At 45.6% G+C, this 25628-nt stretch overlaps 1 long non-coding RNA gene across 2 annotated transcripts; it reads left to right on the plus strand.

The window, feature by feature from the left end:
• The first annotated feature begins 2924 nt into the window (after positions 1–2924).
• On the plus strand, positions 2925–14219 carry LOC142079571 (uncharacterized). Of its 2 annotated transcripts, XR_012672716.1 has the most exons (5): positions 2925–3372; positions 3858–9098; positions 10602–10711; positions 10796–11550; positions 11650–14219. It is a non-coding gene; the product is annotated as an uncharacterized LOC142079571 (long non-coding RNA). The 2 variants fall into 2 exon arrangements; XR_012672715.1 differs by having other exon boundaries at positions 10796–14219.
• The last annotated feature ends 11409 nt before the right edge of the window (positions 14220–25628 follow it).

Consider the following 25628-nt stretch of genomic DNA (forward strand, 5'->3'; position numbering starts at 1 on the left):
TAATCTGGTAGATTTTTGATGGATACAGTTAAGCACAAAAATGGTCTTTAATACATCTGATCATCAACCTAGTGGTGACCTACTTTGAGATAAGATTTTGTACAGGTTTTTCTGGACTATTTTGCATCTGTAAAGGATAGAAGATTTATTGGCCCAGGTTGTTGCTGCTAATGCCTAAAGCAGAAATACTGCTTCAGTGTGTTGGCCTGTTGAGAGTCCCCACGTGCTAGGACTGGAGTGATTCCCAGGGTGGGCCACAGGCAGGAGAAACAGCCTGCTGCAAGATGACCTAAAGGGAAACTGTATAAAATAATTGCTTGGTATAGATGTCTGGTATTCCTTGTGAGAGAAGCTAAAAGTTGGGGTAACCCTCTGGAGCCCTCCAAATCAGACAGGCAAGATTTGCAGTTGGGTCTTCTATAACATAAGCCAGCTGAGATGACTGCTGGGCTACAGACGGGGGAAGGGAGGAAAAGAAGACAAACGCACCTTCTCCTCCCTTCTGGGAGCCAGTTGATGAACCTTCTCTTCCACATGTGCCCATGCTACCATGTAAATTGCCAGGAGTTGCAGTAGATGTTTAATCACAAATTGGACACTGTTTCGCTTGATCCAAATCAAGGGGTTCATTTTCCTTTTGCGATCTGCCCAGTTGAGTGCCTGCTTAGCAAAAAGGGTGTTCGTCATTGCCAGCCATTTGTACAGCCTTGTTACTCAGTTTCTGTAAAACTGTGCCCAATTAAGAGCTTCGTAGTTACATTGCTTTAATTGCATGTAACAAGTACATATCAAACAGCAGGTGTATGGGTGAAGTTATCTAAATAAGGTAGTGGTAGCCTTCAAAGGGTCACAAAGCTAATACCTTTTGAGCTACTGAGGCCTTGGTTTTGCAAAAATGTCAACAAAGTCTCCAGCTGGCTGCGGTGGCAGGCACTACAAGTCAGTAACCCAAAGTGAGGTATCAGTCATTAAACGTGAGGCTTACTCCCTCCCTGCCTGCACTCCCTTTGCTAGTGGAAAAGGCAAATACCACCTTTGTGGCAGAAGCTTTTGTCAAGAGCTGAACAGTCTTCAGGCACAAGTGGTAGGTGCTAAAAGGGAAAAATGTGCATGATTTGATGCATATAGATTAGCAATGAGTGCAGTGTTGAAAATTCCTGGCCGTGGGTCAGTTTAGCATAACATTTGGACAACATTTCCCTGAATTGAAGTTTCTTAGTCTGGAAATCCAAACTGGTGATAACAATTAGTTGTTCCCTTTGCTTCTGCCCTTAATTAGGAATCTGTAGGGAGAGGCGGGTGGGGGGGAGCAAATGAAAAACAATCAATCATTTTCAAACCTGTCAGAAGGTGAAGGTCAACTTAAATTTAAGCTGTGGCTTATGTTTGATTCGTATTTGATCTGAGCCACCACATACCCCTCAGACTTTAACACATCCTGGCAATCAGATGTTCCAGGGCTGTGTTTTTCCCATTACTTGCCAGGCAGCGGCCGGGTGGCTCCCTGCAGAAGACTGTAAGGAACAGAGAAAGACAGGAGGTCATCAGTGACCACTAAAGGATCAAAGAGGGGGAAGTTGGGTGGTTTCATACAGTCAATCTCCTATGGTAAATGATTTTATATTGCTCAAAGTCCAACTCTGGTGCAGTCCATTTTTACTGCTTTTCTAAATACCCTGACTTGTTCAGAAATGCAGTAAAAGGCTTTCGTCCCAGCCCAGTCAACTTAAAAAATGGAAAACGAAATCCTCTTAATCCCTGCTTGGATCAGCCTGCACAATGAAGTAGCCAAACTGGTAGTCACAGTATTGCTATGGTGCTCAGGCTGCTGCGACTCCTACACCTCGTCCCCCTCGGATCACCAGTGGGATCAGTCATTCCCTATTAGGTTGGAAAAGCTCAGAAAATAAGGACAATAAAAATGTTAAACGTGCTGTGGAATTTCATTCCACTTCTATAATGAGCTTAGCAAACCCTAAAGCAGAGAATACGTAATTTTAAACAGATTTTTAAATAGCTTTTTTGTCAGCTCTCTTGGAAGAGGAGCAGAACCAGCTGATGATACTTTTTCAGGAGCAGAAGCAGCGGCTTTCTGGACTTCATCCCCAAGTGCTGACTGCCCCTGGCTTCTCCTGCTGTTGTCTGGAGCGGGGTGAGCTGCGCCTTGTGGGATCAGGACCTCTCAGGGGGGTGGTAAGGGAGCTCCAGGGTGCTCCTACTCTCACCTGTAGTGCAATGGTGGCCACAGAAGAACCCCTGGTAACTGGGCATGGAGGCAGCCAGCTGGGCCTTGCAAAGGAAGGGGCTCCTTTTTATGGAGAATGACGTTGCACAGCAATAATTATAGTTTCAATGTTTGCTGCACCATCTTCAGTTTCATTTAATTCCCCCCTTAACAGATGTCTGCTTTGAAAGAGAAGAGGAGAAAAGAGCTTTTCTATTACGGGACTTTTTTGGGACACCTTAAACAATGGCTGTAAAGTAGAGGAGGAGGATTGCAACCCAACACCATCACATCTCTCTCCAGAGTCCTTCTCTCTGTTCTTAATCTCATTTGACTGGTAACTGCTCAACAGAGCAATAAGAAAAACATTTGAAGCATCCCATCAAGCCAGCGCAGATTTTTAACACAGGCCAGTCCAATTAGACTATTATGGGTGGCCAAAATAAGATCCCTGTGCTCTTGATAAGTCACATGAATAAAGTACTCGATGGTCATGTTGTAGTGAGCAATTTGAAGCTGAAAGCAAGGAAGTTTCTAGTCTCAGTTTCTGTCTAGAAAAGCAGACAACACAGAAAGGATCTGCTGCTCTTGATTTAAAAAAAATAGAGCTGGAAATGAAACAGATGAAACCATTAGTTTATTTCACTTGAAAGCTGCTGCTTTGAGGAGAGCTATGCCATATTGTTCTGTACAAGGACACCAGATTAATCGTCTTTTCTCTCCTTCACCTTTTATAGCGATGCTGCACAAATGGTATCAAGCTGACGGAGAAAATTATAAATATACTGTGGCTGCAATTTAGCAGCATTAATCACACAAATTTAGTCGTTTTAGATGGTAGTAGGTCATCCATTAGCTGAAAAGTTGACAGTTGTAGCTTAGAAGCCCGAGTTCAGGCCTCATCTTCCCCTTTCAGGTCATCTATTTCTTTCTCGGCAAAAACATCTGGTCATTTCAAAACTGTAATTTTCATACATTTTAGCTAACAGTGGAATGTTGAAAAGCTGTTCTGAAAAACATAGTTCTTTCCTGTGCCAAACCAGTTGGCCTAGAGTTAGCAAATGTTGTTATAAATCTTCCCTTTGCTTTTTCAACAGCTCTAAAACTACAGAATTAAATGCTTCGTAAAGACTAGCCAGTGGACACAGGTTAGTATGCTGAAGAAGTTGAGCGTGCAAAGCCACCAAGACCTCTTGAAGGCAGCCTCCGTCATCCCACGGTGCTCAAGCCCGCAGAACCCCCAAGCTGCCTCTCAACCCCAAATCTTAGACGGAGGATCTTTTTGCTTTCTTTCCCTCCTCCCAAGCACAGCTTAATATAAGGCACTGAGTAGAGTCAGAAAGAAAATAACAAAACAGAAATCCTGCCTTCAGTCACATGTATGCACACTCTCCATTAAGGTGTGTCAGTGGAGATGGTCTTTCCCACTGCTTGTCCTCCCAATCTTACCCCATCCTTGTGTGTAGACTCATAAACAGTAGGCTGAGGGATTTCCCACACCTCATTTATTTGCCAAAAAAGAAGGAAAAAAAAGAGAGAAACAGCAACACAGCAGTTTTTGTCAACCCAAAAGAATTAGCAATATGAAGTGAAAATTTTGGAAGTGATGAAATAATTTTTTTACCTTTCCAAGGTAAATGTCATCCAGAGGGAACTGAGGACATCAGAGGTGTGCCAGCTGGTATGCTGCTTCGTCCCACCAAACAACAACCCAAGAGCCTGGGAATGGCGAACCCAACTTCTTCTTCCTTCTCCAACAGATGTGTAACGATATATGTCAAATACAGGGCAGGGACACTGGAAGTGCTCTACCCCCCTGATCCTACTGCACGTGGCTAGGGTGCACTGTGCACAGACCTGCTTTGGTCGGAAACCCTGTTCTGAGTTACACAGGGATGTAAAATCCCACCTCCCCTCCCCGTATAAGCTCCCGGCTTCTGCTCTGGAGGCTGGCGCAGGAGAGGTACCATCCCCTATGCTGTGAAGGGTGCACGGATCTGTGGGTGAATTAATGGTGCTTTTTTAAAAAAACATGTAGGGAAACAGGATGACCCATTCAAGCAGAGGCAGGGTTCCTGGTTTGCTGAAAATTCAAGAACTATTGAAACTTTGGGTCTGAGCCAAAGCAATTTTTTTAATTATCATTCTGGTTTTGTGGTCCTGACGAGGACAGCAGGAATGGAATGTTCTCCGCTACCGAGTCCTGATGTGCTAACACCGCTCATCCGGACCAGCAGTGCCGGGACAAAGCAAGAGGAAAATACTGACTGCATGGGATACCTTCTCAGAGCCATGACAAAACTTCTGGTCAGAGAGAGGCAGCTGTACTTCAGAAGAGCCCAGCAGGGCATAATACTTGTTTAACACATGGAGGGGGAAAGTTCAAGTTGCTCGTCTGCACGGCAAATCCCAAACAAGGACCCGGCTGCCAGAAGTGCTGGGGTTTGCTCACTCACATGTTCATCATCTGTCATTAGAGCTGCTTTGTGTAAGGACTAACCAGAGTAAAGATTAAAATCCAACCACTGAGCTGCAAGCTGCGTGTCTGTCTGTGCATCCGTTCACAACAGTCGCTAGCCAGCAAGCAGCTCTTCTCTTGCTCAGTAGAAGGAGGCAAAGACTTCAAAACCCTTCATTTGAGAAAGAAGAGGGACTTGAACGCATGTCTTCCCCGGAGAAGTTAAACAGCCTCAAAAATGGTGTTCTGGATCAGGGATCTTGCAGGCTCACTTTTTCTGATTCTACATAAAAAGGTGAAATAACCATTGTTTCATTCTGAGGAAGATATTTTTAAATGTCCCCAAAGTAATACAGGCTGGGAACCTGAGCAGGAATTTTTGTGGTCACAGAAGATAGGAACCAGTCATATGTTATGTTAGGAAGAAGAATAATGCAGAAAAGTTATCTCCGGCCCCTTCTGCTGGTCCTGAATGTGACGCCTAGCAGCCTGATACCTTAGCCACTGGCCTGGGATGCTCAGCACACGACGACGAGATCAGTCTTGCAATCACAGTACAGCACCAGCAACAAAGGTTGCCTGTTTCTTAATCCTGATATTATGATTTACTTTCAGGCAGATCCCCTCAGCTCAGCCAAGGCTTTCTCCAGCCTTAAAGTTATCGAGCAGGCAGATAATACCCACCCTTGGAGGAACCAAGAAACAGAGGTACAGAAAGAAAGGTGTGAACCCCAGCTGTTGGCTGGACGAGCTTCCAGACTCACGTGCGGAAAAACACTTCTTCTTTCCAAGTCCTTCAGCCAGTCATGGTAAAATTGCAGACTAGCTCCTTATGAGCCAATGCCTCCTGTCATTTGCTGTCCAGGAATGTGGAAGCACATTGATTTTCTAATGGAAATGAATTGAGCAATGCGGTTTGCCTGCCTCCAGTCCAAGACTCTCAACAAACTGATAATGATATGGGAGAAGGACTTCTTACCCCTCACTTCTTCTCAGCCTAAGTCCATGAAGCCCTTCTGCCTGTACAAACCAGTATAAAATGCTATTTTGCTGGCATGGTGGTGTTTTATAGCAAAACTGCACAGATAGATGATACCTTTGCAAGATGTAAGTTAGGTAGGAACCAGATTTTGGTTACCTAAACAACACTTCCAGGTCTTAGAAACAGACTACCACCTTGCAGATCTGACCATGTAGAAGAGGGACAGGTACCTCTAAGACATCTGTTAACCAGTCTCCCCCACAGCACGCTCCAGTCCCTCCACTCTGAAGGCTGATGTTCAAGGCAGTAGCAAAGTTATTTCAATACCGCAAAAAGATCTGGCTTTGGTTTTAGCTTGCCACAAATTTAATTCCCTTCTATCTGAACTAGTTACCCTGTTCTTTCTCACTGCTGGGCTTTCTGCCTGGGCATGTTTACCTAAAGCATGCTGACGTTGCAGCTGATAGTTATTTTGTAAGAAAAAGTGTTCTACAGCTCATCCATCTTGCCTCTACCTTTGCCAGCGGTAGCCACCAAGGCTCCCCTTCCTCTTCCACACACTGGTCTTCTCTTACAATTAAGGTTCCTGCATGCTCTATAACCGGAGGACCTGTACTGAATTTTAGAAGCTGTATTTGGGAAGCATGGACTTTTTCCCCCCTGCTTCTCCAGTGGCTGTAACCAGCGGCCCATTTATAGCTCTGTCTGCGTTGTAAGTGCCGTGCGCTGTGTTAGCCCCTTCTGGGTTGGGAGTGGGGTTTCCTGGCCGGCGTTCAGGGCTGGCAATCACACAGGCTGCGACTGCAAGAGCCAAGGAGCAAAAATTTAGAAAGCTGCTTAACAAAGAGATTGCATATGTGCTGCTCGATCTGAGGAATGAACAATTACTTTCCTGACTGGTCTAAAAGGGGGCTGCTTTATTTCAGTATCAGAAAAGACACTCTGGCTTTCTCCCCAGTTGCGGGCAGAGCAATCCTTCATTAGTGATGCTGCATGGAGACCTGTATCAGCCTCAGAGCACACCCAGCTCCTTCAGCTTCTTGAGCAGGTCCTGGTGCATTGTCATCGTCTCCAAATGCTCCCCACAAGCGTGAAATGCTCTCGCTGTCGGCGAGGCAGAGCAGGGGAAGATGAGAGCCCTTGCTCGCATCCCAGCACTGTCAGCCAAGATGATCCAGGGAGGGTGGTCTCGTGCGTTGCAAGGGAGGGGTTGTCAATCCTTTCTCCATAACTCTTCTGTTCAGCGTGCGAAACAGAAAACTATCCCTACCCACATGGGCAGAAAGCAGGAAACAAAATCTGTGAAAATCAAGGGAAGTGAAATTCCTCCTTTTCATTACGCTTAAATCTGCCACTTTAAGATGTGCTGCTGCTTCTCCTCTTTCAGCTTTCTCTGCTGCTAAGGGCAGCACCTCATGTAGAGCAGGACACCCGAGTGAAAGGGGCTTCGAATCGCAGCCAGACCTTAGCATGAGCTGTGAGTCCCCTTTTTGTTGGGTACAGCCTTCACCTCTGAACCCCTTGCAGCAGAGAGCATCTTTTATACGCCTAATGCCCTGTGACGGGGTGGTGTTACGGCCAAAGCTTCAAGAGATACCACTGTAATTAATACACGTCAATGAGAAGGGGCCCATGGTGACTGGCAAACAAGTTGGAGGAAGGAGTATTGTCTCTGCAAGGGGTATCAGAAGGAATGGAAACAATACAGAAAGGACCGGGGGCTGAAGGGGAAGAGACAGATAAAGTCTCGCATTCAGAAAGTGCTGGAGCCTTTGCAATGAGCTCAGATTGCTTACAGGGCATTCTGTGCAAACTGTTTACAAAGGCCCAAGGTTTGAATTATGGTGGTGTCAGGAACCATTAAAGTTTGCTGCACTGGAAGTATTTTATGCTTGTCAAAATTCACCTCCTGCTCCAATACTCTTGAAAGAATTTCAGAAATCAAAATAAAAGTTAGACGACTTTTTTCTTTTGGTTTTATTCCCCTGCCCCCCAAAAAAGGGAAAAAAAAAATCAAAGATGTCCTGAAAAGAGCTTCAGTTTCATAATTATGCTTTCACTGATAAAGTGACATTTCCTGTAGTAATTAGGACAGGCTGTGCCATCCAGAAACTTTATCTCCATGCTTTCTATGGGGATCTAACTCTTTTTCCTTACAATTATTCCTAAGCATTCCCTAAATGCAGTCAGACACTAGAGACAGTCTCTGCATGGGGGGAAAAAGAAAAAGAAAACAAGGTAACTCTCTCAGCAGTTGCCCATACAGTTTCACACAGAAGGAAGATAAGACTATAGAAGCATTTAGGAACAAGTAGTATTTGCACTGGGATAAAAAAGGTACATAATGCCCTCCCACCCCTCTCCAACCATAAAGAAATTGTTAATTATCTGTGCTGAATGGAATTAAGCCAAAACTGGAACTTTGATGTTGTTTTCTTCAGGCAGGATCACCCACCAGAGGATTTAATTGCTATTTGAGCCTTGCTGGGGGGGCTGAAGGGCTCACCCTGCGGCACAGTGTTTTCATTAGACCAATATAGTGGGGTCACTGTTGCTCAAGTCTTAATTTTATCCCACTCCAAACTGCTTGGGGCAGGAAACTTCAGGTCTGGTCTCACGGCAGTTTCCAAAAGGCAGAACTCAATTTGCCAGTTGAGGCTACTCCCAAACCATAGAGCAGCACAGTCAGACTCGGAGCCCCTTCGTGCAGGGAACACAGAGATGCTTTTCAATACCATTTCTCGGGTATCTGCCCTCTCCCGTCTAACAAAAACAATGTTGTGTTTCAATTGACTTGTCCTGCTTTTGTAGGAGTCCTCAAAAGGAGGACTTGGGTTTCCCCAGCTAACAAACAAGACTCTCGGAAAATAAACATTTGCAATTATCCTCGGCCGCCACTGGATGTCAGTGATTGCTGGACTTTAGCAGTGGTTTTGGTTAAAAAAAAAAAAGAAGGGCAGCATTTTCAAACCTGCCTGAGCCACAGGCAGGACCAGAACCAGGCAGTGCAAGTGCAACCAGATGGATGGGCAGCCAAGCTGAGGACCTGATGTGTTGACGTCTCAGCATTTGCACTTGCATTTGTACTTGCATTTGCACCCACACACGCTTGTATGCACTACTTCGTAAAAAAATATTTTAAAACAGAGAAGAGACTGGTGAAAAAGAGGTGTCCTTTTGGCTAATGCACACAGTAGAGTTTAATGGTCTCCATTTGATCTGCTCAGTTTCAGGCTTATGAAGGCATTTCAGAAGTTGTAATCTGAAAACGTGGCATTGGCACACAAACACAAGGAACCCATCAAGAAAGAAAAGGCCGTTTGTTCGTGCTCAGTGCCTCTCCAGAGCAGAGCGAAGGAGGGCAGGAGGCATGACAGAGCAATACAAAATCTTAGACAGGCATCCCCTGATTTTTGCAGGCATAGAAAGCAAAGGTATGTGGTAGCATGTGTGTGCTGGGTGCAATCAGTGTTGATGACTCCAGACTAAGCAGATCTGTTCTTACACAGGAGTTGGTCACAGAAGCAATGCTCTCTGCTATACTGTGCTTTAAGGGCATGCTGGATGCTTCCCCTATAGATTGCTAAGTCTGTAACTGGGGGAAAAAATATGTAAATGGAAACACTTGAAGACTGATCTGTTAACATGCTACAGCAGCCTTCAAGAGTGGCGAAAAAAACCTGTAGAAGCAAACTGGATGACAGGAGGGAGGGAAGGAAGGTTAACATGCTCAATTTGTTCTGCTTCCATAGTTAAAATGTGAGGAATGTACACAAACGCATGGATGATAAAGTAAATAACGACATTGCACTGCAGAAGGCAGTCTTAGTGAGCAGCTTCCCACTGGTGTGGGGAGCTCAGAAGAGGCTGTCAGATAGCCCAGGCACGAGAAACTGCACGGGGCTCTGCAGCTGGCACATCCTCTCTGTGGCATTTGTTGTCCCGCAGGGAGGGAGCAGGCTGCTGGCACTGGTTGGGACACCTCGCTGGAAGGAGGGCAGATGGGCTTCCCCCCCTTCCCTTGCAAGGAGCTGCCAGGGACAGGACCCGACCCTCCTTCTCCCAGAGCTGCTCCCTGTCGCCTGCTCCCATTCCCTCTTCTCTTTCTCCATCTCTCCTTCCCAGACCCCCATCCATACCTTCCTCTCACAAGAGGAAGGTATTTTGCTTTCAGCAAGAGGAGCAGAGCAACCCTCCCAGCAGGGTGACCATGCAACACTGCTAGATAGCCCTGCGTGCTTGCAGGAGACTGGGTCTAATCCCCTCCAGCCAGTGACGACATTTTCCTCTAGTCCCCAGCAAAATGCTCTAGCCACTGGGCTAGGTAAGAACATCAGGGGTCATTTTAAGGAAAGGACTTTCCACAATTTTCTACTAAAGCATGGTCTAGGATGTACATATGCTCTGAGAGCAAACTGAATCCTCTGGGGACTTACGAAGAGAAAAACCTCAAGCCCTGGGTCCCAAGTAGTTTTAGGTATAAGGTAGGACTGCTGGCCTAAGATGGTACCAAAAAAATAAGGGGGGCTGAAGCGGGGACTTAGGCACTATGAGGGTCACCTCTTAATACGGGGCTGTTTTCAAGGTAATCTGTTTTAGACTTAGCTATTTAAATCTTCTTTGGCTTTAGACTTTAAAAACATAAAGTAGTAAAGAATCCACCACAGCTCTAGGCAAGTGTTCCAGTGGAAAAATACCCAAACACTTAAAAGGAAGTGTATTTTAGTACCTTAAATACACCTTTAGCAAATATCAAATGGATTTCACAGCAGCTGGGTAGAAGAAGAAGAAAATGGTTTCATGGCAGCAGCAGTAGAAGATGCTGCTGATACCAGACTGCTGTAAGCCTGCCTTTATAATTTATGACATTTGAGTAGACCTGTGAGATAAATTAATAAATCTACAAGGATCTGTCAGTATTTCATTGTCCTCTACAGAAGCTGAAGAGTGTGCATACCACTGACCATGATTAGTAGGACACTACAGCAAGTACCAGAGGCCAGCTGCCACTAAGAAGATGATGGAGGGATCCTACCACAAGTGCCAAGTATGGTGAAGAAGCCCACATCCTATTTCAGCTGCCTCCAGGCACAACAGGTACAGAAGTTTCACAGTTGTTCCTATATTACAGAGAACCACGTGCTTGTGGTGTGCATCTGGGACTGCAGGCAAAGAAGATGAGGCAAGAAGAGTGGCTGAAGAGACTTCAGCTCTTCGCAGCTCCCCTCTGAGCAGCTGCTTTACCCTCAAGTGGTGGCTTTGCACCATACCGCAGGTACCAGCCACATCCTATAGCACAACGGAACAGTCACAGGGAAACTGAGCCTGCTGCCCTCGGTCCTCCCTCCATTGCAGCGTATCTAAGACTTTGGCTGCAGTGTGTGGGAGGGGTGGCACGGTGGGATCCTGCTAGCAGCTCAAGGAGCCCGGTACCAGGGCAGGGGCTCGCTCTTGGCCCCATGTGCTACACGATTGGAAAGCCAGCCCAGGCAGCGCCGCCTGGCACTGCTGTCACTCAAGGGAAGGAGGTCCCAGGACAGCCCTTACACTCCTGCTCTACCTACAGAGAAGGTGTTCTTTCTGTTAATTCTAGCTCATGCTGAAAAGACATCTAAAAGCCCATTACAGAGGAAGCCACTGGGGGTACCTGATGTGAGGTAAATAAACCTTTCATAACTTACTAGGAAAACAGGAATAGAGGGTAAAAGTCCTTTGCTCAAAGCCTGTTCTGAAAATAAAGACTTCTTTCACTCTCTTGTTAATGTAAGTATTGAGACAGTCCTCCCTTTCTAGAGTCTGATTTTCCCAGCCCATAGGGGCCCGCAACGGGTCAGTACCAGGCTTCACCCATCCTCCCTTGACACCACATCTTTGATTCTGTCATTGGTAAGTGCTTTCATTAAATAAGAAACTGTTTGGATTATTTGCCACAATCACGTGCTCAAAATTGCTTGTTTTACAACTAAAAATTATCCCTTGTCCTAGCTGTCATCATCTTGCTTGTGAATCAGACTTAGGCTGACTGTCACGGGATGTGAATGAATGTTGGGCTTGACTTCAGCGCCGGCTCTGCAGAACTTTGTAGCCATGAGAAAACACTTCTGCACTGATGGCCAGCCCTCTCCCACACCAGGTACTGCAAACACAGCAAAATCAGTGGGGACACGTAGATTTCCAGCCTGCCACGCACAGGGTGTGACGGCTTCGCCTTGAAAAGATAGCTGTAACAAATGAAGCAGTTTTCCTTCATGAACGTATGCTTTCTGCTTTAATTTTTTGTGAGCAGTATTTTATATTTTCACATATATCCAGAGGCACATTTTAAAAGTCCCTTGGAAAAATGACACACATACTTTATTTCAGATTCAGTAATTTTGTGTCACGCTACACAGAAACTTCAGTACTTTATAGCAACTGTATTTCTCTGGATGCATTTACCATCGCTATTAGTAGGCTAGGGAAAGAAGAGTGAAGAAAGCTGGCAGGTGTAAGACTAAAAGGAACACATTTCAGAAGGTCTTTTTCAGACTACCAAGCAAAGTTGTTATATAAACCCTAATCTTCAGGCTAAAAAGTCAGCATGAAAAAATTTCTCTCCCTTCTCCTCCAACCTCCCCCAAATAGCCCATCGTGATAATTACTGCCTTTAACCTTACGGTCGGAGAGCTCTGACAAAGGGCAGCAGATTTATTTTAGATCTATCTACTCTGTCTTATCCAACAGCTCATAAAAAGTAAAGTTTCCTTTGAAAGCTCTTGCGCTCCCCAGCTCTCGGGCAGTTTTAGGAGGCAATATAACAAAAAGGGCTAGGAGCACCTGTACTATTTCAGCAATGATCGAGCCAGGTTTTTGGATAGCCTGTTTGACTCACAACAAGAAACATGCCCTAAACCAAGCCAGAGCCCCTAGGGTTAGCCTGATTCTCCATGTACACTGGTGTCACCACCACACAGCCACCCGGCATCTTCCAGCCCGGGTGGCAAGACAGGTTTCCTGCTGCAGCCTGACCCTGCTGCAGTGCCAGAGGAGCTGGAGCAGGCAGGCCTGCAGCATTCACACAGCAGCTGATTTATTATCCTCTGGGCACACACGCATGACTTCCATTGCTAATAATAGGTGCTGCTCGCACAATGAGGGAGAATGGACTCCCAAACTGCTGCTGATGTTCGCTTGCCTCCTGATCGCTGTATCCCATGTGCCTCTGTTGGTTTCCATCATAGCCTGCTAAGCACTTTGCAGTCATTATGGGCTTGATTCTCCACTGCTTCTCACCTTGTGCAGTCATTTGCACCTATGTAAAGTGAGTGCAAAGTGAGTTTACATCTACTTTGCACAGGTGTAAATCATTACACATCCATGGAAGCTAAGACTGTATATCAAAGCTGCTCTGGCCAGAAATTGCATCTCTGTTGAAGCATAAAGAATCCGTAGAGAGCAGGTGATAGAATTACTCAGTAGGGGAGAATAATGAATATGCCATGGAGAAAGAGTCCTTTTGCTTTAGTACGAGCTTGCCACATCTTATAGCACACAACCATAGTTCTCAAAGGCGCAATGGTAATATGTAACTTTGTATTTGTTTTTTTTTAAGCCACCCTAACCTTTGGTGTTTTGTTACAGGAGAATGGAGATGAAGCTGTGAATAAAACATAGCTAAAAGATATTGTTGAAAGAATTTCAATGGCTTGAAAGAATTTCTAGATAACATAGTTACTACTAGCAGACATATGCATGTCACCTCATTTTGTAAAAGGACAGGTTCCTGCCTTGCCTGGTAGTGGTACAGAAAACAGGGCTTGACAGTTCTTTTTGATGGGAAAAAAGTGAGTGGTAGTTCTATCAGCAACCAGTTGATTTTGTAATGGAGATTAATTGGTTTGAGGGAATCTGACATTGAGTTATGTAGATGAAGAGGCGAAGACAATGTTATAAATAAGTCTGCTGAATACTTACATGCAAAGTTCATGTATATCAATGATGCTTTCAGAAGGTTTAAGAAAAAATAAAATTATTACCTTTTTGACCTCACAACTCATAGTCCAGTAGGTAGGTTCTGTTAGAGGGAGAAATTGCTCATTGAATAATATGGTTTTGAGGCTAGCCTCTTTATTCACAGTGATCATCCAAAGTTTTTTCTCCTCCACACAGGAGGAATTGAACAGCAGAGAGTTGCATTCTGCTCAGTTCCTTGTATGTTTTGTAGGACACCTGGCCAAAGAATTTCTTTTTTTTTTTTGGAGCTTTTCACCAAGCATGTTGGCTCAAGATTCTTAATTTCTTGCTCTTCTGTTCCATTCTGTCCCTACTTCTGACACCCAAGTCTCACAAAGGAAGACCAATAGAGACTTGTCTTTCCATATACGCATGTATAGCAATGCCCGTGTTTCATATGGAGGCTGTTGACGTTGAGATCCACAAAAGGACTTAACTCCTTCCAGCTGAAAGGCAGCAGCTACATTTAATCCATAAAAACACCTTTATGTCGTTGTCACCAATGTCATCAATAGTGGTAGTCCAGAGAGTATGTTCTAGACAAAAAGAAAAATGGTATCTATTGTAATCATATTTTAAGTAGTTATTGTTAAATAATAAATTATTACATAATTATGCAACGCCCTCTTGTCAGAGTATTTTCATTTTGCTCTTCCACAATGATTTTATTCCCATCCAAGCAATAGTAAAGATATATAAATAAAACTTTTACCCCAAGGTGTGCTTCAGTAATACAATAAAACAACTCAGAGACCTGAAACTTCTACTGCAATCAGGACACTTTCAAATCCTTTATGTTGTTGTAGCAATACTGTCTCTGAACTATAAGTTCAGTATCTGTTAGCATCTGTTTCCTGTATGGAAGGCACTTTAAAATCCAGAGAAGAAAACTGTGAATGGTCAGAAGAGCCTTTGTAACTCCACAAATGCTAAATTGTGTTCTGGTGACCATTGCAATGGTTTTCTGTCACGAGCTCACCCAAGCTAGCTGGTGTTGTGCAGTATCTGCAAGCTTAGAAGCAAACCTCTTGTTAGGAAACGAAGTCTTCCCCGATCCTGCACGCCCAGGAGGAGCAGCTGTGTCTGGACAGCTCCACTGTCATTGTGTCAGCGGAAATTCCTCCTTCACTCCCCATCTGCCCAAAGCAAGCTGCTTTTTTATTAGGAAATACTCTCTTTCTTTGGAGTTTTATTGCAGCCTGGCAGACTTAAGCTTGTCTCAGACCATCTGCAAACGCACGGTAGGGGCCATGGCTTTTGATGTGTGCAGCAGACCTGCCCCATGGAGGAGCCAGAGGAGATGGCTCCCTCAGGGCACATCACCGCTCCCAGGGTGAGCTGGGACATCCACGAGACAGATGCACCAGCGTCATGTGGAGACGCTTAAAAGAGTTTGACTCTGCAGGGTCTCTGCAGGGCTGTGCTTGAGGTATAACCCCTTGCCCCATGGCAGGGGGTAAGCAGACATATTCAGTGGCCACTGAGGTCTTCATTCTGCCACTGTGAAGCAGATCTTTCTACCGAGGTCCACAGCTGTTTGTCAAACCCAGAGAGGAAAACTAGACTGTGGTGGTCCTTGCAGCCTTGAATAGGACGTGGGGCTGCCCTCCTTCCTCTCAACAACCAGTGAAGCCCAAGGTGATGTGAGGGCTCAGTCTCGCCTTCCTGAAATTCCCAGCTGCCCAGCATATCTCCTGCACTTGGCTTCAGTTAAGCAGTGAAGTGGCTGCTCCGTGGCCACCTTCCTATATTTTGGTCCTGTCCTGCTTGGCAACAAGAGGGAGGACCACTCCAGGAACCACTCCAGGAACTTCAGCAGCAAAGGTTTGTAAGCCATCCTCAGCACCAAATACCAAGCTCCCTGCATTTATCTCCACTCTTCTTTCCCTGCTAATTTTCTTCTGTGTATTTACTACATCTGTTTACTTTGTCTTGCTTTCTGGTCCTCATTCCCTTTTTCCCCCCTTTTATTTGCTCCTCGTCAGAAATGTCTAGCACACCGAAGAGGATCAGATTCCTGCTTCCAATATACCAACACTTGAGCAGCTAAAATCCCTTTGAGATCCTAGGTCTCAAAACAGGTTTTAGCCTCTGGGACGTGATTTCTTTGGCTGGAAAGCTCCCATGGCATGTCACTTATAACGGTGCCGATCCCTGTTCTCTGCAAACCAGTTGTCTACAAATCATTTTGCTCACCTGTGCCACATATTTATAAAGAATTTTCACAGGCAGGGTCTGTAAGACATGGTTTCCTGGCACTTACTCAGCTATTAGGCATAATGAAATCCAAACTGTTTATTAGCTCATCCACTATCTCGGCTATCCAGAAATCTAGCTCAAATTCCAGATGTCCAATTTGCAAACCTAACTTTCCTAACTGTTGGACGAATGCACGTTTCCCTGTCACTGTCTCCATTTGAGACCAATTAGTTGGTTCAGTTTTGGACAGTCTACTCCTTACTGTTTTTAGCCTGTCTGCTCTATTAATGGTTATCCTTGAGGCAGTGTCCACTTTTTCCATGCATTTCACAGATACTAGCAGATGATTTACAAGCCAGTCTCCTCCTTCTGTTGTTCAACTGTGAAGATCTAAACAAAAACCTGGGGCCTTATTTGTGTACCTCTGGGCTTCACTGACATAATGTGGTGTCCTTGCAACTCTCCGACTGGGAAAGAGGCTTTTTACTAGGCTCTTGTGATGTTTTGTTCTGGCCCAGCCTCCTATTATAACAAGTTGACATTTTATAGCGAACATTTTCACTGTACCAGCACTTAACTCAACTGCTTTCTTTAGTTTTTGCATTATTGCCAACTTCTCTTGTTTTACAAACCAAATCTATCACTTTTTCTAATTGTTCAAAAATGCCACGGACCAGACTAAAGTCACCTTTTCCATTTGACATATCTGTGCTTACGGGACTCATGGCAATTAATGTCCATCTTTCTTGCTAGCAGCTGCTTCCTTTCCTGGTTGGCTGCCGCAGGGAAAAACTCAAATGGTGGGGCAAATTCCCCAAGCCCTTGGGGTGTCTGATTTCCTTTTGCTGATCTGGCCCTGCGAGTTGAAGTCCAGCTAAATGTGTATAAGTTGTTCCACTGCCCATTTATCCTGGGAGTCCTTGTTTGCACCAGATTATGCCAAGAACAGGTCTCGTCTGGTCCTCAGCCAGGCCAGAGGATTCAGCTTTCCCCTTGCTGCTAATTCTCTGATCTGGCTCTTTCTGCCTGATGGCTGCCTGCGCGCCACATCTCAACAGCTCCTGCAAACTTGGAGCACGCGGTTGTCTGTCGTGGGCTGCTCTGTAGCACGGACAGAGCTGGCGTGCGCGGGCTGGCTGCTGGAAACCTCTCCTATTTCTCTTCCTAGCCACTCGCTTGGGTGAGATGCTGAACAGAGCCAAGAAGCCTGTCAAGGAGTTTTCCCTCAAAGAAATCAAGTTTTGCGTTATTTGAACTGGACAATCTCTCCTCTCCCTGATTGGCCTCTGAGGGTTACAAATGGAGTAGAAAATAGTTTTACTGAGGTCATTTGGCTAACCCACTTGTGCAGCCAGGTGGCTGAGTGAGGTCTGCTCTGACCTCCGCCCCTTTCATTGCTTTCTCAATACAGTTTCTGAGATCTGTCATTTCTTGCTGCTGCTCACGTCTATTAGCAGGTTTTGGGTTGTCAAGACACCTTTGAGTCTCCCTGGCTCCATGGAAATCCTCCTCGTTCAGAGCAGACAGGTCTTTGCTTCCAGCTATGGGGCTTCCCAGTCTGGCTAGACACTCTAGCTGTTGCTCCAAAAGCAATTTTGTCTCCATCTACAAGTCATCTCTCCCACATTATCGAGAGACTTCTGGATGCTTCTTTCTTCTTTATCTGATGCTTTCTCCTTTAACGATGCCTCAAGCTGCTGGCTGTAGATCAAGGGAGGCCTTTTGCCAGGGAGGGCTTGAATGAGCTGAAATGTGCTGAGGGTTGTCCCAGTGCTTTCCCAGCACCACACCGGCAACACAGGTAACACTGACAGCCACATGGCTGACATGGGACAGCTCTGTCTTTCTGCCTCTTGGCACCGCAGAGTCAAGAGGAGTTGAGGGTGGAGGGGGAGAGGAGCAATGGGGAGAGGAGGAGGCAGGAGCGCCGCAGAGGGTGAGATGGAGGAGGGATGGAGGTAGAGCAAGGACTTTGGTTGCCTGCAGACTCCGCAGGATGCAGCTGCAGATCAGATGTAACCTGTGAGCCCCATGCTTCCCACTTGGCTTTCAGATTTGCTTCCACCATGGTTGATTTTGGTGGCATCTCCATTACCCTATCTCTCTTGAGCCTGTGCACATACAGCTCCTCAGTTTCTCCTCCTGGAGCCTGGCTCTTGCTCCTGACATGCACAGTGATGCTTCGCACTCCAGGTCACTCACCAAAATTCAGAGTGCTGTGGGCTGTGTTGATTAGGAGATGAAGGTGATAATACAGTCAGGCTTCTTTACTATGGTCCTCTGTCTACAAGGAATGTGCAATGTGCGGTGTCCCCAGACACAGGAGGAATTGGGAGCTGTTTTTTCATGTTACAATTGTCTTTTAATCAGCTTAGCCAAAAGTCTCTCTCCTCCCCCACCCTGCCTCTGTTCTTGGAGCCATAATCCTAATGTTTGTTTAGGCCGTGTCCTTGGCTTCTCTGATCTGCTCTGCCTTCTTTCCATAAGCACACAAAAACAATAACCAGTGAGATATGAGAAACCTGTAAGTAGAGATAATGTCTTCATATTATTTATGCAGGAATGCATGTCTCTGCCTGCAGGCCACTTTGTTTTTCTGGTTCCACAAAGCATCTTGAAAGCTTTTGTTTCTTGTGTATATCCCAAAGAGATGGTGGCTGTTGCATTCCTCCTTGACTCCTCTGAGGACAATCTCAGTGCTCGCCCGACTGTGCAATTGGCGTCTCACTTTAAAGAAAAGGCAGGGTTGTGTTTTTGTAGGTTGTTATCAGCCATTTAGCCTCAGTGTCACTAATTTGCTTTAGCACTAACTAAAAGGGCACAAGATTGCTACAAAGTCAGGTATCTTCATGGTGGCCTTAGCCTAGTCCAGTTAGATGATTGATGTCTGCAGACAAACCGCTGCCCCAGCTGAGAACTATCTTGGGACCATTAACAGAAAGTCACAGTAATGTGTAGGTCTGGGGGAAGGAGTACCCTCCTCTGCCCCTCTGAGACAGATTAGCACGTCGCCGTCAGAAAGGCAGCTCAGCGGCTTCTTGTGCCTGCTGTGGACAGCAAATGGAGTCTTCAACCTCAGGAACAGTCTATCAAGGTACTTCTGCCAATGCTAAATTCAATCATTAGGAAAAAAGTACTCAGTGGGGACCTGTTCAAGTGTGATGCAAAGCAGCATGGGTGGGGAAGAGAGGTAGGGAACCAAAGAGTGGCTGGACCAAAGCTCTGACTTTGTAATTCAAATGGAATGAGCTCAAATCCTTTGAAGGTTGTCCATTTGAAAACATTTCTGCTAACTTTTTTCCTCACATCAATTTGCTTATAGATTAATTTTTATAAGCTTTCCATGGGGGGAAAATTGATAATGTGACCCAAAATATTTCTCTTCCAAAAATGGCCAAGTTACAGTGGAAAAAAACAGTTCAGCCACATAAAGATGTGATAGTTATAAAAGCAATATGAGGGACTTGCACAGCTCTCCACCTGCAGCAGCTAATTAAGAAGCAGTGGCTGAAGCCAGGTCTTTCCCCTTCCTCGGAAAGGACTGCTTCCTGTCCGCCGGCACAGCAAGATTTGGGGCTTGCTTCCGGGATTATCCACTGCCTCCAGCAGACAGCCAGCGTGGGGGGAGAGTTGAAAGTCCTTTCCCACAATGATTGCTCTTTCCTGGAGGCAGCAAATAATTGCAGAATTAGGCCCTAATTCTGTCTTTCTTGTAGGGTTGCAGCTAGGTGAGCAATCAAAGCAGCAGCAGTCTTAGGAAAGGGTTAGGTATTTATACAGCCAAATAAACTGGTCCAGCACCCACGCCGGTGCTGTTGTGTTAGGTCTTCTGCTTCCGTGTGGAGGGACAAAGCCGGAGTAACTTGTCCTTGGCCGTGGTGCTCTGGGGCTCCGTTCCTTTGTCACATCTGTGCTGTCCAGGGCATCCATAGAGTAGGTACCACGTACCGCAAGACATTTCAACATCTCTGGGCATTGTCAATGGTCACCTCTCACTGACTCCCCTCCAACCCTTGCTGCCCCTCTGTGCCCTGCCTACCCTATTGCGCCCATACCCTGGGACTCCCCAGGTTCAGGCAAGATGGAGAGGATGCTGAAATCTCTACTGAAGACTGGACAGCCACCAGTGGTGGGGTGCCAGCCACGCAGCTTGTCTCATTGCTTGGAGTACACACCAACACAAGCCGTCTCAGGTGGACCTGGAGCTTGACTAGCTGGGGGCCACACCCTCTTTTGAGGTTCACGTTTGTGATCTCATTTTTGTAACGATTGATGCATGCTCTATATTTGTTTATAGACCATGGTAGTCGTCAACATTTAATGATGCACAGACAGAGCGCCAAGTGCTGGATTCAGAGACTGCAAACACAGAAGAGATGAGCTGTGTGGCCCTCTTTAACTTTCCACTTACTGTACCTACATAGGCACATGCTGATGCCTCAGATTTGTTCCTCACATGCCTTTAAGATCCAAGCCAGAACAAGTCTGCATGTCTTTCCTCTTCTCTCTCTAAGTAACATACCTCAAGATGTAGCCTAAAGATAGTCTCTGGGAGCCACCACTGAGTATGGAGTATGATGCATCTTCTTAACTCATTTCACAGCCAGGGTAACCTGAAATGGCTGAGCTGAAAACACTTTCTAGCTCTGAACACACCAAAACTTTGAGGAAGGTGTGCAAGTCCCAGGAGGAAGGCTGACTGCTCCTTCCTGCACTGCTCTGGGTGTTAATATTATCTCCTGCTTCTGCAGCCAGCAGTCCTCAGAGGGCTGCTCAGCACAGCCGGGCTTTCAGGGCTTCTCCTTGTCAGTTCAAGCTGGACAGTGTTGGCAATTTGCTGCCACAGGGCGCTGTCCCCATCCAGGGGACAGGAGAGGGCTGGGCAGAGCAGCCAGCATGTGGCTGCGATCACAGTGGTGCTGGAAACAGAGATCCTGCTGCCGCTGTGCTGTAGCTTTACATGTCTCTAAGGGCACGGTTCCACTTGGCGACAGACACCTAAATGGGGTTTTCTGAAGGTAGATGTACACAGGTGTCTGAGGTAGAGGGGAGGCGTAGGCAGCTCAGCAAGGACATCATGCTTCAGGCAGGGCAGAATCCCTCTGCACGCTCCGCCGGCAGTTTTGATGAGATCTCCATCATGTCGGTGGGAGTTTAAGTGCCTGGCTCACATGGAAACCTGCATTTTGACTCCAAGATTTGGTGTCTCGAACTGAATCACGCCCGTGGGGGCTCAGCAGGATCTGTTCTCATGAAGACGTGCTCATCCACCTCTCGGCTCGCTCATTGTCCTGGAAGCCAGTCCTGGGAGTGCTGTAAAAGCCAGGCTGCTCCCCACATCTTGCAGTCATCTTGCCTTTGTAGCTTGGGATTGGGGTGTTTGCAGTCCCAGCTCCTTCTGGGCATGCTCCTAGGAAAAGCCCGTGGGAGCGTGCCCAGGTGATGCTCTAAGCACTCGTAAATGCCCTGTCATACTGGCTGTGGCATCCCAGGGGCACCCCTACGTGTTCCTGCCGGTAAACACCATGGGAAGGCATCAGATCTGGCCTTGACCATTCTGCACAGGCTGCTCTATGTGGCAGACTAGTGCAGCTAAGACTAAAATCTGAGTCCTTTCCCTGCCTGAATCAAGCCACTCATTTGAACCTGACCTTCTACCTCCCATCTATCTCCTGCAGCCATTAAACCCTGACATCAGTTACTACCTCTGTCCTCATCCCGATGACATTCAGTTACCTTCAGATAGAGCCTCAAGAGAAAGATGCTGAGTGGTAGGCTCAGATATTAGGCTGAACCTGAGTAATGTCCCACAGAGACTACTTCAGCAGCTGGTCTCAGGGCTAAGTGTTGCGTCTGTCGCCCGCCTCTGCCTAGTGGCAGGAGAAAGCCTAGTGACAGCTTCCTCCTTCCTCTTTTGCGCTTGAGCCTCAAGTTCACAACACGTCCCTGAACTTAGAAAGGGAAGGTATTTCTTGAAAGTCCCAACTCAGCTGCCCCAACCGTGCATGAAACCAGTTGTCCTTGCTGGTCACTGTGGTCCCAGCACGCAGCACTAGTGTAGGTTTGTTCTCCGCTGCCTGCACATGCTCTCCCGGTGCCTTCTGGTGCCTCGCACAAAACCAGGCATGACCTCTGCCCGAAGGAATTCAGCCAGGCAGCGAGATGTCTAGCTGCTAGAAAATCACCTGCAATTATTCACACCCTTAAAATTGCAGGAGCAAAATGAGAGCCTGCTTTTCAAAATCAGGTCCATTATGTGTCTGCAAAGTATATAATCTCCACATAATTCATCAACACCATTAATCTAAACTCCTAGGTACTGAGCTCAATAGCGCATGTGTTTTCCATGTGTGTGTAATATCAAACAAACCTGTGTTTAACTTGTCAGAATATAATCAACTTCCATTAATTACTTCAGTATGAAGTCTCCAGTACCAATGGTTCTTCATATAATCACTCAAAAAGCTTTTATTGGGGAGCTAAACAGCTCAATAACACTAATTAATTGTGTTTCTTGGACAACTGAGATTGTATAAGTGGAAAGGTGGTTTTGGTACATTTCCCACTACATTGATTTTCACATTTCTGGAACGCATTTCCCCATAATAGTCATTAGTGCACAGAGAGAAGAGTTGGAAAGGTGCGGTAGAAGCACGACATTCCTGAAATATGATTTGAGATTTGTACTGGATCTGCACTGTTTGCCAGAAATTCAAACTCTGGCAAATAACTTAGCCTTCCTAGGCTGTTTGCCCAATAGGCTGAGTAAAAAAACCAGCAAACCTAAAAATCTGCCAATATTTATGTACCAGCGTGTGATTCAATTGTTTTATTGCAGAATAAAAGTGACACAAGAGAGAGAGGAGGAGGACAGAAACTCTGCGAGTTTGGGGGGAAAATATGAAGCATTTGAATGTTAGTGTTAAAGAACTTTAAGACCCTTAATTAAACCACCCCCAAACTCACAAGCTCAACAAAACCAAAAAAGAAAGAGAAAGAGAGCAATTGCTCTCCTGGGGCTTTCAGGGCTTTACTTCTACACATATTTTTCTAATTCCACGTAGAGGAACAAAGAATGTGCTTTTCCCACCTGAGAAGTGTTGTTTGGTGATTCATGAAGCTTTCTCCCTTGTCTGAAGCAGAGATTTCTCAGTTACGTACCCCAGAGCTGCGCCGTTGCAGAGCGGAAGAAAGCTGGCTGGGAGGGGGATTGCCGGTGGGGAGGGTGTGAGGCTGGGGAGCATTTCAGATCAGCAGGATATTACTTAATGTCGTGTGTGTATGTATTTATATATCGGGAGTAAATGAATTGTGGCACTCAATGGCACAGAAAAGTAAATAAAAAGCCTCTCTCGGCTGGATCGTGAATGCTGGTTGTGGGTTTGGATTCGTGTTTCAAGGCTCCATTCACTGCTGGGTTTTATGTTTTCAGGCCCGCTGTGCAGCTCCAGTGTTATCTCAAAAGCACTGTCTACACAAATACTCAGCAGCACTCAAAATACAAATCTTGTTATCCACGTGTTCATAGCTTTTTTGCTTTGAAGTTTTTTCCCCCCGTCATCATAAAATACAGATTCCACTCAATGGAAATGTACGGCACAGTCAGCGCCTTGGTAAATCAAGATCAAAGTGTGCTTAAATCCTATGAGATTATTCTAATTTAGTAGCTTTTTCTTCTTTAGTAGTAAACATTGCCACAAAGAAGTCATCATTTAGTCCTGTGCCCTATTGAGCCAGGCTCTGTAAAAGTCAATCCGTCCCTGGAAAAGCTTCCTCTACAAGGTGGCAAACATGTATTGGGGAGTGCAAGGGGAGAGGAAGAAAAGTTGCAGATAAATATATTGCGATGCTTTACATTTTCCCTTGGTCTAAAAGGCAGAGTCAATTCAGACCTGTAATTAACCAAGGAATGAAGTCTGCACTTTAATTCAGTAGTTCTAAGAAAGTAATTAAATAATTAATAACGATTGACAGGAACTGGAACATCCACTGCTGTGATGCTTTTGCTGGTAATTTGAAAAATAGGTGGTCCAGCAATTCTAAGAAACAGAGAAAAAACTTGCCATTACAAATGTCCAGACTGTAATTTCTTAGAAGACTGATTATAGATTCTTGACGTTTCACTGTCTTTCATTCTGACTATGGAGTTAATACTATATTCTCCTGTGAAAAGCCATTTGATAAAAAGCTGGTGCCAAGAGACAGACAACAGTATCGGTATTATGCGTTACTCCTGCGAGGATCTCATGAGACATTTCTGCCATTTCCGTAAGTAAGTATGTTTTCAAAAGTCAGTTTTTGCAACTCTTGTTAAAGGAGCAGAATCTTAATACAAGAAAATGGATGTTGGCCTAAATAAAGAACTAGACTTGCAGTCTCCCTGAAATATTGGCAAGTCACAATCAGGGTCTCTTTAATCCCTGGCACCAGGTGGAGGAAGAGGGAGAAGTCCATGTTCTGTCGCTAACAGGTGATGTCCCATGTCGGTCAGAACTTTCAGATCTAGGACATCTGACTGGTTTCCATCCTCCAGTGATCGGTAGTTTAGTTTAATAACCAGCTTGCATTAGCAGTATCTGCGATATTCCTCTTTCCTACCTTGAGAGCCAAAGCCTATTTCTATCATGCTGCACTTGGATCCGTTTCAGGTTTCATCACCCTCCTGGACATTTCTGACCACTTATGTGAGTCCTTCGCATCAAGAATAGCTCGTTCGGCACACACAAACAGTTGGATTGTCAGTCTTTGCAGCGAACACCTTGTGAATCATGTAATTGGCAAAGGAAGGGGATTGAATTTGCTATAGTCACTGGATCTGATACAATGGTAATAAAATTCTTGTCTCTTTTGTATCAAAAGTGATTGTGTATCTCTTTGGCTAATGGAATTGCTGGTGCTTGCAAAAACAAAATATATCTTATCGTAATGAATATATGCAAGTCTCTTAAATTCTGATTTACTTTCCCCCTTTCTATTTCTGGCTCAGTCTCCATCTTTGTACATAGCTTGACTTCGCTTGGCCTCCTACTCCCGCCTCCCCATTTCCCTATCCACTAGTTTCTTTCTGAAGTGAGCTGCTCATAGCTAGAAACATATTCAAAGTGTCCCTTTGAGTCAATATACCAAGTCTTTTCATACCCAGCAGAGCCTTCCTTCTGAATGATCCATCTTGTCACATAAGGAACATTCCTGATGTTTTTTTACACATCCTGCCGGCCTGTGCACTCTCGCAGAGCGGCTCTGGGGATTCTCCGGCAGCAATTTCCTTGGCTTTGTGGTGCAGAGTGCGATTCCCCGCTCGGACTACAGGCATTTGTTTTCCTGTTAGTTAGTGGCGTTGACCACAAACCAGTCTGTCAAAAAGGGTGTCGGTTAACATGTTCAGCAGCCCCTTTTGAAGCTTGAGGCAAACTGTGAAATAATTTCTTCCCCTGTTGGCATCTTCTGTGAAACTAGAATTTCTCAGCGATCACCAGAGGCTCTGGAGCAAGTGTTATTTGAAGCAGCTTATAGGATCTGTTCCCGTGTTTTTCTTTGTGGTCTGTCTGCCTGCCTGTGTCAGGCTCCAGAACACAGTGAAAACGTTCAGTCTCCCATGACATTGAGTGGAGGGAATATAGGCTAATCCTGCAACGCAGCCTTCAGAAAGCTCAGTGCAGGAACTCCAAATTCTGCTTAAAACAAACATACCTTCTGGAGGGTTTCTGCCCAAGTATTTTCTATGGAGGCCAAAAGCACTTACAGAGCACAGAGATTCTTCAGGAGTCGTTCCA

The sequence above is a fragment of the Calonectris borealis genome, chromosome 2 (genome assembly GCF_964195595.1).
Source record: "Calonectris borealis chromosome 2, bCalBor7.hap1.2, whole genome shotgun sequence".
In the NCBI taxonomy this organism is placed as follows: Eukaryota; Metazoa; Chordata; class Aves; order Procellariiformes; family Procellariidae; genus Calonectris; species Calonectris borealis.